Genomic DNA, 14768 nt, shown 5'->3' with positions numbered 1-14768 from the left:
TTTTTGAATATTTAATTTTTCCCATAGACTTTGTACACAGAAATTAAAAAAATAATTGTCGATTTTCAAAGGGCATTTTTGACTCTTTGCCAGTAATTCATTAACACCAATCTTTGTCCAAGCAAAGACCCTAATTCAAACAACAGTGTGGAATGATGACGTCATGATGACGTCATCCTGTGTTTATTTATAGGCAATTAAATTGTGACACTTTTAATATTTAAAAATGCATAAGAAATCAACCGTACGCGTCCGCAGCATTCTGTTGCCGGCAAGTGGTAGAGCAGGTTAAGGTCTTCATTTCATTTAGTGTGCGTGCAATAGCGTGACCCTTGCTTCCGGTCGAAAAAGGCCCAAACCGGAAGTGGCTTATTATTTGAAAGTGGTAATAGATATGAACTTGCTTTTAACAGTGTTAGTCTCTTGGCCGATAGAATTCTTCAAATCATCTACCGATGACGTCATGCAATCTTCGAGCGCCCTCTACCGACAGGTTGAAAATTAGCAAAAATGTATTTTCAATAGATGTCTGTGGCGAAGTTTGTCGGAATCGCCTAAATATTGGTGTATATAATGACCTTGACCCACTTAAGACGTGTGGGAAGTTTTAGGCAAATGACGTCATCAGACCAGAAGTTATAATAAAAAGACCCTTTTTCATTTGAAAATTCCTGAAAAATCAACCATGGCAGTTTTTATATTTGTTTTTACTTTAATTGTCGATTGAAGGGTAGGTCTAAAACATTTCAAAGTTTCGAGGCGATAAGCGAACTCGAACAAACCCTGCGCACGCCTAAAACTTCACGTTGACAATACCTCTGCTTCAAAAGATGCACAGGACAGGACGTCCACAATGTACATGTACATGTACATGCACGTACGTTGTACATAGGCACATACATCGTATGTCAGTCAGCCTGCAGCGCACGTGTTGCTGAGGTCAAATCCTGTCCACAGTGACCGTTTTAGCCGATTTTCGGCTAACTTTGACAGATTTTCTGAACTTCGGCTGAGAATTACTATGAGAAGGAAAAAGAAATCGTATTTTTTTACGCCTGTCATTTGATTGACAATATTCCCAAGAGTTAGAATAGCAAGTAATATTTTATAAGAATGTTTCAGTTTAAAGGAAAATCACTAATTTAAAGGTGCAGTTTTTCTGCTGTGGGATTTTTAACCTATTAACGTTTTCAAGCCACCATTTTCATAACTTGGCGATCTGGAATCGTCATCAAAGTTACAGCCAAGAAAGACCCTCATACAAAAATTATGCCAAGACTAAGACATCATGATGACGTCATCATCAAATGATTTATTATGGATTCATGAATAATTAATTTTTCTCATAGACTTTGTACACAGCTTTCTCCACAAGTCTTTCCCTATACAACACTGATATATCTTACTGAGTAGTTCTGAACTTCGGCTGAGAATTACTATGAGAAGGAAAAAGAAATCGTATTTTTTTTCGCCTGTCATTTGATTGAAAATATTCCCAAGAGTCAGAATATCAAGTAATATTTGATAAAAAAGTTTCAGTTTAAAGGCAAATCACGTATATAAAGGTGCAGTTTTTCTGCTGTTGGATTTTTAACCCATTGACTTTTATGTGTACACGTTTTCAAGCCACCATTTTTATAACTTGGCGATCTGGAATCGTCATCAAAGTTACAGCCAAGGAAGACCCTCATACAAAAATTATGCCTAGACTATGACGTCACGATGACGTCATCACCTAATTTTTTTTATTGATTTTTGAAAATTTACGTACATATTGTGAAGTCTTATATCTACAGAAATGTAAGTCCGATTGGGTTGAAACTTGGTATGTGGCTATACCAGGATGTGTTATAGATTAAAAATGAGGTGACGTCATGATGTCGTCATCCTGAGATTTTATATGAATATTTATTTGTTTGGACCTTTTAGCCATATCTCCCGAACGCAACATGCAAAATGCAAAATTCTTTTGACAGATTTGATGTTCATGAATATTCAGGGCATATTATTGATTAAAAAAAATCATAATGCGGAAAAGCCCTATGTTCTGTTGCAAACAGACATTGAGCTCTAGTTTCTTTTTCCACTTTTTCCCATAGGTTTTGTACACGTTTTTATTCTACAAGCCACTTTGGCAATTATTTTAAATCCGATCAACTTTAAACTCAGCATAGTTATTAACCATCATCTGAGGATGTGTGCCGAAACTTTTCGTCATGCTGACGTCATCACGTGATTTATTATAGAATTTTGAATATTTCATTTTTCCCATAGACTTTGTACACAGAAATTTAAAAAAAAATGTCAATTTTCAGAGGGCATTTTCGACTCTTTGCCAGTAATTCATTTACACCAATCTTTGTCCAAGCAAAGACCCTAGTTCAAACAACATTGTGTAATGATGACGTCATGATGACGTCATCCGGTGTTTATTTATAGGCAATTAAATTGTGACACTTTTAATATTAAAAAATGCATAAGAAATCAACCGTACGCGTCCGCAGCATTCTGTTGCCGGCAAGTGGTAGAGTAGGTTGAGGTCTTTATTTCATTCAGTGTGCGTGAAATCACGTGACCCTTGTTTCCGGTCGATAAAGGCCAAAACCGGAAGTGGCTTATTATTTGAAAGTGGTAATAGATATGAACTTGCTTTAAACGGTGTTAGTCTCTTGGCTGATAGTATTCTTCAAATCATCTACCGATGACGTCATGCAATCTTCGAGCGCCCTCTAGCGACAGGTTGAAAATTTTCAAAAATGTATTTTGAATAGATGTCTGTGGCGAAGTTTGTCGGAATGGCCTAAATATTGGTGTATATGATGACCTTGACCCACTTAAGACGTGTGCGAAGTTTAAGGTGTATGACGTCATCAGACCGGAAGTCATGAATATTTAATGAGACACTCTTTACAGTCTTATAACTATGGAACTATTTGACCGATTGATCTCAAATTTAGTAGGTATACAGACAGGGATGTGTTATAGATGAAAATTGATATGTCAAGGTCATGTGACCTTCACTTCCGTTTTTACCGGAAGTGGTAATTTTAGACCCCTAAATCATATTTCATGAATTATTACTCTGATAAGGTTGAAACTTCACATTAATACAAAGCTATATTGACAGATAATTTTCTTGCATTATTATTACTGTGCACTTAATTATTGTCATGTCATGACGTCATGAATATTTAATGAGACAATCTTTACAGTCCTATAACTATAGAACTATTTGACCGATTGATCTCAAACCTGGCAGGTATACAGACAGGGAAGTGTTATAGATAAAAATTGAAATGTCAAGGTCATGTGACCTTCACCTCCGGTTTTACCGGAAGTGGTAATTTTAGACCCTTATATCATATTTCATGAATTATTAATCTGATCAGGTTGAAATTTCACATTAATACAAAGCTATATTGACAGATAATTAAATTGAATTATTATTACTGTGCGCATAATTATTGTTATGCTATGACGTCATGAATATTTAAAAGGTTGTACCGGAAGTGGAATCTTTAAAAGTAATAATTTCAATTTATTACTTTCATTTTTTGTTAATCATTAAATCATTTTGTTTACGGTCCAATAGAGAATCAAAACTGGGAACAGCTCTGTGGTTGTTCACAACCACAACCTCTAGTTGTAATTTGTATTTGTTGCAACGATCGACGTTCATTATCACGTACAGTCTAGCTGTACTGTACGTGATAATGAACATCGAAGAATAAAACACAAGCCTCCAATCATGGTGGTGTGTACATGTACATGTACACGACGTGCACTACGCGGTCGATGTTACTTCTCAAACGCCACAGGTCGAACGCTGCATCACCAGAAATATCCGAAGGAAAATGGGTTTCGTATCTTACGAGGGCACCGTGCGAGGCTGGTTTAGACTTGATTAAGTCATTCAGTGGCTTAGCGTTATAATTTAGCCTGGAAGTGTTTCGTTATAATAAAGTTTGTTGTGTGTTTTTCTTTATTACGTACAGGCTGATTACAATTTTGGAATGTTTTACGTGTCCTTTTTGCCAAATTTATCGTGCTCTAATTTGTATATATAGTTACGTCTGAATTAAGTGCATATTATCAATATTTCATGCAATTTATATGGAGGTATACAGTTCAGAAAATTTCCGGCAAAGTAGTGCTTACCAAAATAATTCTCAAGCGTTCGAACCGGGTCCTTCTTAAGTGGTTTATTGTTCACATTTTTCATGTATTTCTGTTGAGTTATAACGAATAAGTCGACCTGTGTTTGGCACTGGCCGCGGAATAAATCTGCATGAGTGCTTAATCGACCTGTGGTGTTTGAGATGGTTTTTGTACATGGTTTATAAATCGACCTGTGGCGTTTGAGATGGTTTTTGTACATGGTTTATATGCATGTTCTGGCTCATCTCAAACGCCACAGGTCGATTTAGCCTGTACATGCATATAAACCATGTACAAAAAACCATCTCAAACGCCACAGGTCGATTTAGCCTGTACTGGCATATATAAACCATGTTCAAAAACCATCTCAAACGCCACAGTACACAATTTGTGTACATGGTGAAGATCGCTCCCAAGACTCAGCTGGTGTCGAGCCCCCCCCCCCCTCCCCCACCAACCATCATGCACCCACCACCCCGCTTTTCGAATTTACACGGCCGGGCAAAATATGTTTGCAAATTCAGTTCAACCCGCGGTACGGACAACGTCCTGTTCATGATTATTGTCTAATCGTTTTTTAGTCATTTAATGAAATAGGGCAGCGTCGACTCCATGGACGCGTACGCGTTAATTTAAGCCGTGCCAGTTGACAACATATTTTTCCAAAACGAGAGTCCTCATAACGCCCTCAATACACAGTAAACTGAAGGCACGTGGTAGCTTGGTAGTGTTGGACCAATTCTACCTCCATGGTTGGACCTTCATAGTTTTGCAATCCGTGTTTGGCAAAATGTGCAGTTTAGGCCAAAAAAGAAAAAGTCTCCGTATGGAGCTTGCCCCAAAAGTGGTGCGGCGACGCGGCTTTTTTTTTTTTTTTACCTGTTTTTTTTTTTTTTTTGGCTTCAAATGTCGGCTGATGACTGCAAATGGTGCCCGACTAAACTTAGTGCAAATATATGAGAGTCCAGAGAGGCCACATAAAGCTTATTCTCGATCATAACCCCATCTAAAAACACGTTAAAATTGTGCAGCAGCAGGATTCCAGTCAAACCAGTGAGTTTGGCGGTTTTGAGACATCATCTTGTATTGAAAAAAAAACTTTTTCATTTTGCCGACGCGCATGGCTGCGGCGACGCGCGCGCATACCAGAAACCGGAGACTTTTTTTTTTGGCCTTACCGACCGAGCGTGGAAATATCTACGTGTGGAATGCACTTCTCAAATCACTTTTGCAAGTTTAATAGTACGCGCGAAAAGAACAGCACCCTCAAGCGATATAGAATCTATCTTTGTTCGGATCGTTCTGTTCGACCTGTGGCGTTTGAGAAATAACATCGACCTTCTTTCTTTCTTCAAAGCTTTTGTGAATGCACAAACAGCGCCCTCTATCGCCTACATAATGTAAACTTCTGTTACCCAGAATGCTTGTTGGGTTTACAATTAATTCCTAGCTTCATTTCCGATTCAATTTCATAATTTTAGCTCCCCTGCTGACCATCTCATCTACCCCAGTACAATCTCGGTCCATTTTCCAATAAAGGGCTACCTATTTTATTGATTGGTGTATTTACTTCTTTGGTGTGAACGTAACAAGATTTTTATGACTCTCAGACAGAAGACGAGACGAACCGTAAACGAAGCCGGATTTTTGTAAACCTCAAGTGGGACGTCAACAAGGGCGGATGGGGGAGGGGGGGGGGGGGAATTTGGGGCCACCCCCCCAAAAAAAAGAACCCATTTATTTTTCAAAAGTGACGTCGAAATAAAGGCAGGCTGCATACACCACCATCTTTTCCTCAAAAAGATGTGTTTAAAGTGGTCAGCAATTGATTCAGGATGATCGCACCAGAGCATCTAGAGCCCTTAAGCGGGCCCCGAGCCGTCAGTTTGGGACCCACTTTTTGGAGATAAAAACAAAAGTAAAGAAGAAATTGAAGAAAGAAAAAAACGAACGGAATCAGCAAAATGACACCCATTAGTGGGACTCGAACCAACGGATGGGCCTAGGCTAAATTCCCTAATTGAAAATATATTCCCAGCTTGATAAGTGCGAGCCAGTAGCCCAGTCGGTAGAGTGGCGTTCTCAGATCATCAATCTCGGCGTTTGGGGTTCGATCCCCAGGTTGTCAATAACAACTTTTTTTTGGTCGGAGTGGGTGGGGAGAGGCCACTAACGCCGGTACGTGACTGTTGACGTCACCACCCTTTGCAACCGGAGGTTTATATACATGATAAATTCCCGGCTTGATAAGTGCGAGCCTGTAGCCCAGTCAGTAGAGTGTCGCTCGCAGATCATCAATCTCGGGGTTGGGGGTTCGAGCCCCAGGTTGTCACCAATAATATTTTTTTGGGGTCGGGGAGGGGTGCTGACGACGACTTTTGACGTCACCACCCTTTGCAACCGGAGGTTAATATATAAATTCCCGGCGTGATAACTGCGAGTGGGTAGCCCAGTCAGTAGAGTGGCGCTCTCAGATCATCAATCTCGGGGTTGGGGGTTCGAGCCCCACGTTGTCCTCAACAACATTTTTTTTTCGTTGGAGAGGGGTGACTGACGACGACACGTGACTTTTGACGTCTTTACCCTTTGCAACCAGAGGTTTTTATATATTATAAATTCCCGGCTTGATAAGTGCGAGCCGGTACCCCAGTCGGTATGTAGAGTGGCGCTCTCTGAGCATCAATTTCGGGGTAAGGGGTTCGAGCCCCAGGTTGTCACCAACGACAATTATTATTGTTTTCGTCAGAGCAGGGGGTGGGGAGACACGACGCCACGTGACTTTTAAAGTCACCACCCTTTGCAACCGGAGGTTTATATATATTATAAATTCCCGGCTTGATAAGTGCGAGCTGGTAGCCCAGTCAGTAGAATGGCGCTCTTAGATCATCAATTTCGGGGTTGGGGTTCGAGCCCCGGGTCGTCACCAACAACTTTTTTTTTTTGTAAGCGCGGAGGGGTTGGCGAGGAGCGACTGACGATGACACGTGACTTTTGACGTCATCACCCTTTGCAACCGGAGGTTTATATATATTATAAATTCCCGGCTTGATAAGTGCGAGCTGGTAGCCCAGTCGTTATATAGAGTGGCGTTCTCAGATAATCTTATCAAGTCGTGAAATTATAATATATATAAACCTCCGGTTTCAAGGATGGTGACGTCAAAAGTCACGTGTCGTCGTCAGTCGCTCCTCGCCACCCCCTCCGCTCTGACAAAAAAAGTCGTTGGTGACAACCTGGGGTTCGAACCCCCGACCCCGAGATGAATATAAAATTCCTGTGGTTTATTGGGTTGGCTGTGACGCTCTCTGTCTGATTTCTAGATTCTACTGTTTTTTTATACAATAAATGAACATTCCGATCTTACAGCTATCTTACAGGTTTTCTTGCCTTATTAGGAATTGTTCACTAACTATTGAATATTAATAATACAAGATTGAAGGTGCTTGGTCAACTTGTATCTGGGGTAGAGCTTGGCAAATTAATAGAACAATCGGATTTCCTTATAAGTCTGTGGGCTGAATCACTGTGGCCTTCCGGTGCAGCCCAGCATCCACCCACGCGGACCTTGTGGCTAAACTGGCCATTCCTTAGATGTGTCTCGTTACCAGGAAGTGGTCCTGTTTCTTGCAGGTCAACCCATACAACTTATTCAGTAAATATAAAACATGATATTTTATCATGGTGATATTACACTGCGGCTGCGATGTACTAAAATGAGCCAAGAAAAAATAACTGAAAATTGATTTCAAAAGGCGGCCTATTATAGCCTCCCTGAAAAACCGGGACTTCGCACCCACCAACCCTTTGAAAAACCTTCAACCCGCTGGTATTTTAGTCAGTAATGAAAATGATGTAGGCCTAATACTAGTCGTCAATGAATTCCTACAGCTATTCTTAAGATTTATCCTGAAAAAATAAATTCCTTTCCTATATTCTTATAAAAGATATTCACTTTGAATTGCTTGAAAGTTATTCACTCGTGATTTTTGAAATACCTTAAGTTATTCACCTTCTATTGTCTACCGTTTTTACACCGGGCTGCGTAAAGGTCAAAGAAGCTAAGGTCATTATTTTGTATCCGTTTTCTTTTAAACCACTAGAGGGCCCAATTTCATAGAGCTGCTTAAGCACACGATTTGCTTAGAGCCTAAGCACGAAATAGTAAAATCAGGTTAATATAATTACCGGCCAAAACTCCATGTGATGTACATTGCTTGTGACAGGTATTTAGCTGTTGTTTAATCGCATGGAGTTTTGGCCGGCAACCTGATTTTATTAGGCAAGACTTTTTTATGCTTAATCAAATTCCGTGGATGATGAATTTGGCCATGTACAGTCTGGACCTAGTCGTAAAAGAAGTTTAACCAGCTGTGTCAAGCGAGCCATATCGTTTCTCAAACAGCCCCATCCAAAAGAAGATAAATGGACCCTACTTATCCACGGTATCGATCCCTCCTCTACTCGAGATCCTTTTTGATCCGGTTCTCTATTCTTAAGATCTCTCGTCGTGCCACTATCGATATTTACTGTTTGTCTGATTTATTTGTGAATCGGCTTTGTATTTTTATTGGATTAGCGGCGAGGGGATTTAACAGTTCATTGAACAGGCCGTTTGACGACCCGAAAGGGTGTCCGTAACATTCTGCTAGATGCACTTCAAAAATCTGCTGGATATTTTTCTGTCACATCACCAATTTACAGCGTTCTGCTAGAAATCTGCTAGAAAAAGATCGTTCTGCTAAATTTTCTGTCAAAAGCTTTTTTTTTCCCCGAAAAAGTCTGTCAAGTTAAGCCAAAATTTGGCTAAAACGGTCATTATAGTTTTCCTGAACAACATCATAAGGATGGTTATTATAAGATGGAATTTTATATATAAGGATGGTTGTTGAGCGCCCTCTACGATACTTTTATAATACGTATATATACGCAGGCATTTAATGCCATGAATTACGGTTTACTGTGGTTGAGATCGGAAGGTGTGAGTTCGAAACCACATTTTCTATTTTTTTTCTAATTTGCGGCTTTGGAGGAGGTTTTTTATGGAAATAAAGTCCGAATTTCATTTATAGGTTTGAATTAATTTCTTTTTTTTCTTTTATATATATATTTTCTCATGTTTTTAGGGGAAAAGTCCAAAACCTCAGAGCGTACACTCCACACTGTAAAAGAAGTTGGGCATTTGTTGACCAACTTCTTGCCCTTAATTGATGTATATCAACTTCCCAACTTTTGATCACTTAATGACCAACTGTCATTGGCAGGCCATTTTGACCAGAAGATGGGTAATAAAAATCCAACCAGCTGATGAGCAGACAGCCTTTTTCCCAATTATAATTATTTATATATATAATTTATCTGTAAGTCGCATCTTTTGCGTTCATTATTATTGACGTGTTTATTTTGATTTACCTATCCAATATTTGTGCATGTTCACATGATTTACACTTTTGTTTTTGTTTGTTTACCCTTATGTTTAATATTCTAAGTTTATGCATTTCTCTTTGGCCATCCTATTGTTTGCCTTAATATGTCTCGTTTGATTCCTTCTGTGTTTACTTTGTTGTGTTGCTTGTAGCTTGGGTCCTTTCTATCATTGTGTGCACCCAATCTACAAACAACACAACTTTAAGGGGGCCCATACTCGACAAGCTGTGCTTCTTATGGCCCCCCTCCATTTCCAAGCTTTGTTTTCATTCTTATTATTTGATGTTGTACTGTATTATTTATACTCTTATCCATACTATCTCTTTACACATGTTTATTGTTCAGCGTTGGAATTAGAAATAAAGTTAAGATTGATTGATTGATTGAATTAGTTGGTCAATTAATTATTTCCATTTTATTAGTCAAATTATCTTACACAATTAGATGGCAAGTTTGCTTTGACCAATACATGGAACATTAACTCAATTAATTAATAGTCAACTTGACTTCAAAACCATTGGTGTTCTTTTTATGTTCTCATAAATTGGTGACTGGCTTATAACGTCTACTATCACATTATTGGTCAAAATTATCTTACATAATGGATGGCAAGTTGGCTTTGACCAATACACGGAACATTAGTTTACTCAATTAATTAATGGTCAACTATACTTCAACAACATTGGTGTCTCATGTTCGCATAAATTGGTCAATGGCTTCTCACCAACGTTTATAAAGTCTATTACTTCTATCACATTAATGGTCAACTTTGATTTCAAGAACATTGGCCGCGCTTATTTTCACATTGTGCAACAAGACATAAGGTTGTCAAGAAAGGCATATAAATTTACAGTTATCTCTAGCGCTCACGTTCTTCATATCAAAAAGAGCATCACTAATAAATTCATCAAAGTATTATTCAGCATATTACGCCCAGTTTATGAGCTTTTCTGCCATAAGGTTAAATATAAACTGATCCGCTGCAAATTTGCACTTTTTGATGGTCATGTTGTTGCCACCTAATTATGTGACATCAATAATTATGACTACATGCCCAAGTGAGAGGACAACATACCCAACTAAAGAAAGCCTAGTTACGGAATATCTGGTCAAGTTTTGTAGTTAGTCTAGTGCCTTTCACCACGTTGAATAAACAAGTATAGACCAGTTTCCGTTTGTATAGAACACTGAAGAAGTTGTGATTTCTGTAAAACGTTCAACCTTTTTTTTAAATAGAAAATTTGGCTTTTTAGTTTGTCAATGTTTGGTCCAATACGTTCAACCCATTATTCTGCTAGTCGGTAATTTTATATTTTTAGTTGTCCACTTTTGGGGCGCCGAAAGAGTAATCAAAGAAAAATCCAAATTTCTGCTAGCAGAAAATTGACTTTTCTAAAAACTAGTGCCACGACTTAAAAAAACCCCTCAAATTTTGCAAGCAGAAAATGGGAAAATTGGGTTGTCCACTTTTGGGGCTCCATTTTCCATTCATTAATGTCCCCTCGGCTGGAACAAACAACCTGACGGCCAAGGAAATCCTTTCAGAAATGAACCACGGCTTGATAAAGAAAAATTGAATAACTTATGGAAAAATGGATAAAAGAAAGATGGAATCGACGATGACGTTCCTTTGGTCCCGCGCCGATCCAAAATCATTGTGGCGTTTTCAAAAGGTTCAACATTGATCGCTTTGCCTTTTAATATCGATCTTTTTTTAAGCTTGATCAGCTGTCTCATTTGGGGATTTACTCTTGGGGGATATAAAATCAGCTGATTGATCATGTGACAGAGCGACCAGAGAAGAAGCCAAATTACGTGTCAATGACCTTCCCTACACCTACGGTGATGGGTTATTGCTATTAACCCCTCCCCGCACAAATCATTAGTATTACCCCTCCCCCGCATAACAATCGAGGTCATTGAACCCATAAAGCGCCCATCATCAGCACTGTGCGCGCTGTTTCGTTTTCATCCCGAAAAATACATTCGATTTTTAATTTGCTATTTTTTTTCTAGACTTACAAAGTTATTCACTTGTGCATGAGACATCGAAATATATGTCAGTTATATAAAACAAATATTGAGTGGATTTAAATTGTGAAATGGGAAGAATATTATCGCTCAACTAATATTATCGCTCAAAAATCGGGACTTTTCCAGTTCACTGGCTTCGCCTCGTGAACTGGAAAAGTCCAGATTTTACCTTGCGCTAATATTCCTCCCATTTAACTACTCGGAAAAGTTAATTCCGTTGCATAGAAACAGTAGGCCTATACTATCCACGAAAACCTGCCTAAATGGTCAAAGTAATTGAAGCTACTTTTTAACTGGAATCTTCAAAGCTATGTTTGAGTCCGTAATATAGTTATTAGCCTTCATCTTCAGTTTTCTGCAATGTCATCTACGGGATAATTCAAAGCCTTTAAGTTCTGTAAATTGTAAGGTGAATTACCATTTCCATGAGAACAATAATGACATCCATCTTAGGCAGAATCTTTGGGGGTAACAACTTGTCCAGCACAAACTGTTGCTAGAATTCTGTTTTCCCTTTAATTGAGGTCCTTTCCCTGTTTTTTTTTAAAAATTTAATCTAATTTTATTTAATTTATTAAGTACAAGGCAAGCAAGTCAATAAGCAACCGTGTGATATTTTCATTTCACAATTTAAACTGTTAAGTCTCACCACAGCAACTTGTGGTGGTAAAATGAAGTATCAGAAAATAACACTTGAGGATTAGGAATTCAAGCCAGATTATAATTATGTTTAAGTGCATGGTATTCTTGTGTTATATAGTTCAAATTGAGGCATGGCTATTCGCACAGAAACATACTTAAAAATGCACGCGAAGATTTATTTCATGTCCTTCAATCCCATGGTTAAAATGGTTTGAAGGGTTTTTTCCCTTCAAACATCCTGAGTTTTACTTGGTCATGCGTGGGGCGTTGATTTGACAAGGCTTTGTGTTTGGATTTAAGAAAAAGAAACAAAGGGCAAGCAAAGCTGATGGCTTCAAAAACGGAGGTCAGTTGAAAATACCAAATCTTTTCGTTTAATTTAAAGTTAAAGGGAATATACAACATTTGCAAACATCGAAAAATAAAACTACCAAGTTTTTGCGAAATACCTTACTAGGATGTTGGTAAATGACAGTCTAAAGCATCCTGCAAAATTATGGCACCTGGTATACTGTCATTTTCAAGAAAAGTGGTATTTTTGTATCAATTTCCCAACGCTGATCGGCCGATCAGCGTTGGAAACAACTGGCTTTTTTTCAAATACTGGCCCCAATTGACCATTGCACTTGTTTGCAATCGATTACAAACCTATGAACGGGTACGAGCCAGCTAGACCGGTTCCCTGACCTTACAATTCCCCAATGTATGTAAACTGCTCTGTTTCTTCTAATATGGAGTCAGGGAACCAGACTACAGGAAAATGATCGTTTTTCTTGGTTTTTATAGCATTTTCGAACCCAAAACCTCCAAAAAGTCAGTGTAACTATATTTGCCATATATTTCCAACCCCCCAATTCCATCCATTTCTGAAAATTACAGCAAAAGCAAATGATGTATATTCCCTTTAACCAGGCATATCAACTGGGAACAAATAGGTAATGAAAATATTTTCTCCAAGGACAAAATACTGTCGCGTCTGTCATGCGATACAGACGCAGGCCCGGATTACCCAATGGGCACAGTAGGCACTGTGCCCAGGGCCTACGAAAAATTCGGGGGCCTACGGAAAATGGGGGGGGGGGGGCCTACGATAATACCGCAGTGTGCCATATACTAATTCTTTTTAAGTTTTAGGGTCTCTCTCAGAATTTTCGATTTCACAAACTGACGCTGTACATACAGCATTTAGGCATACATGCAGGCCCTACGTATACAATTGACGTGTAAAGTCTGTCGACCGTTCTGAAGCACGGTGCCAACCATGGGCGTCGATCAGGGGACATGTCGTTCCCCCCCAACTATTTTCGTCCCTGAATAAAACAAAATTGTAGCCTACATTTGCTTCTATAGCTCAGAATAGCTGATCCAATGACTCCAAACTCAAAAATAATGTTTAAATGATGATCTTTTGCTAAACCATTACAGTAGTCAGAAATTGCCTCAGATCGCACCACAGAACGTCTAGAATCCATTTCCCCGGGCCCTTAAGTGGGCCCCGAACCCCACGCCGTTTAGTTCTGATCTAGACGACTTGTAGGCTATGTACCACCCCATCACACTTTTGAGAGGCGATTGAGCTCCTGGTGCCACTAGGACCCATACCACTTTGGCCTGGTTTGTTTTGTATAGTGCTTTGTACTTAAATAGCATCAACATGAACTTGGTGCCGGTGCCTCTAGGGTGGGGCAGGGCCTACGGAGCACGGGTGCCGCCTTAGAGCCTAGGGCCTACGAAACACTTAATCCGGGTCTGGGTACAACCAGTTTGTTTCCGAGTAAAGTGGTATGGAGTCCTTTAGTTGCCTTGGAACACACACGATTACGGATGGTAGGGCCTAATGATGGTAAATTATTGTGACCATAGGTTGGCTCTTCGAGGAACACCTTACTGCACAAGGGCACATAATCATAGGATCACCGGCGAGTGCTTCTGCACACAGTAGCTTTTGTAAATCAAGCTTGAAGTTACAAAAACATAAGGACATTTTTATAGATTTCGCGATTTGTTTTGTCCAGACACGTCTAGGATGTAGATTGGGCGCCTTCTTGAGCCCAATATATTGACAGGCCTAATCATCTTATTATTGTTACCCCTTGTTTAAAGTTAGGAAGAAAATAATACACAGAATGTTCGAAATGGGTTTTGTTTGTAAAATAACATGATGTTCATCACTGGCACATTAACCGTTTAAGTGCAAAAATATCAGGAGACCTTATTGCCAGTTTTGGAAATTAAATATGTCACATAGGTACAAATGTGATACCCAAACAATAAATCCTTTCCAGAGGGTGTTATTGCTTTTGTTGAGTCTTGTGGGTGGGTGTACGAATGAAAATAATCAAGAATAAAACTTGTTTGGCCCGACCCACAAAGAGTGCCGATAACGTCATTATAACAGCGATTTGATTCATTCATTCATTCTTCTTTATTATTTTTACCATATCTCATTTCATTAAGTGAAAAGGCATAAATACAGACATGTAGTTTTCAGATATTAAGAAATTTGAACT

The sequence above is a fragment of the Patiria miniata genome, unplaced genomic scaffold, assembly GCF_015706575.1.
Source record: "Patiria miniata isolate m_02_andy unplaced genomic scaffold, ASM1570657v1 HiC_scaffold_3, whole genome shotgun sequence".
NCBI lineage: Eukaryota > Metazoa > Echinodermata > Asteroidea > Valvatida > Asterinidae > Patiria > Patiria miniata.
This window is presented reverse-complemented; position numbering follows the sequence as displayed.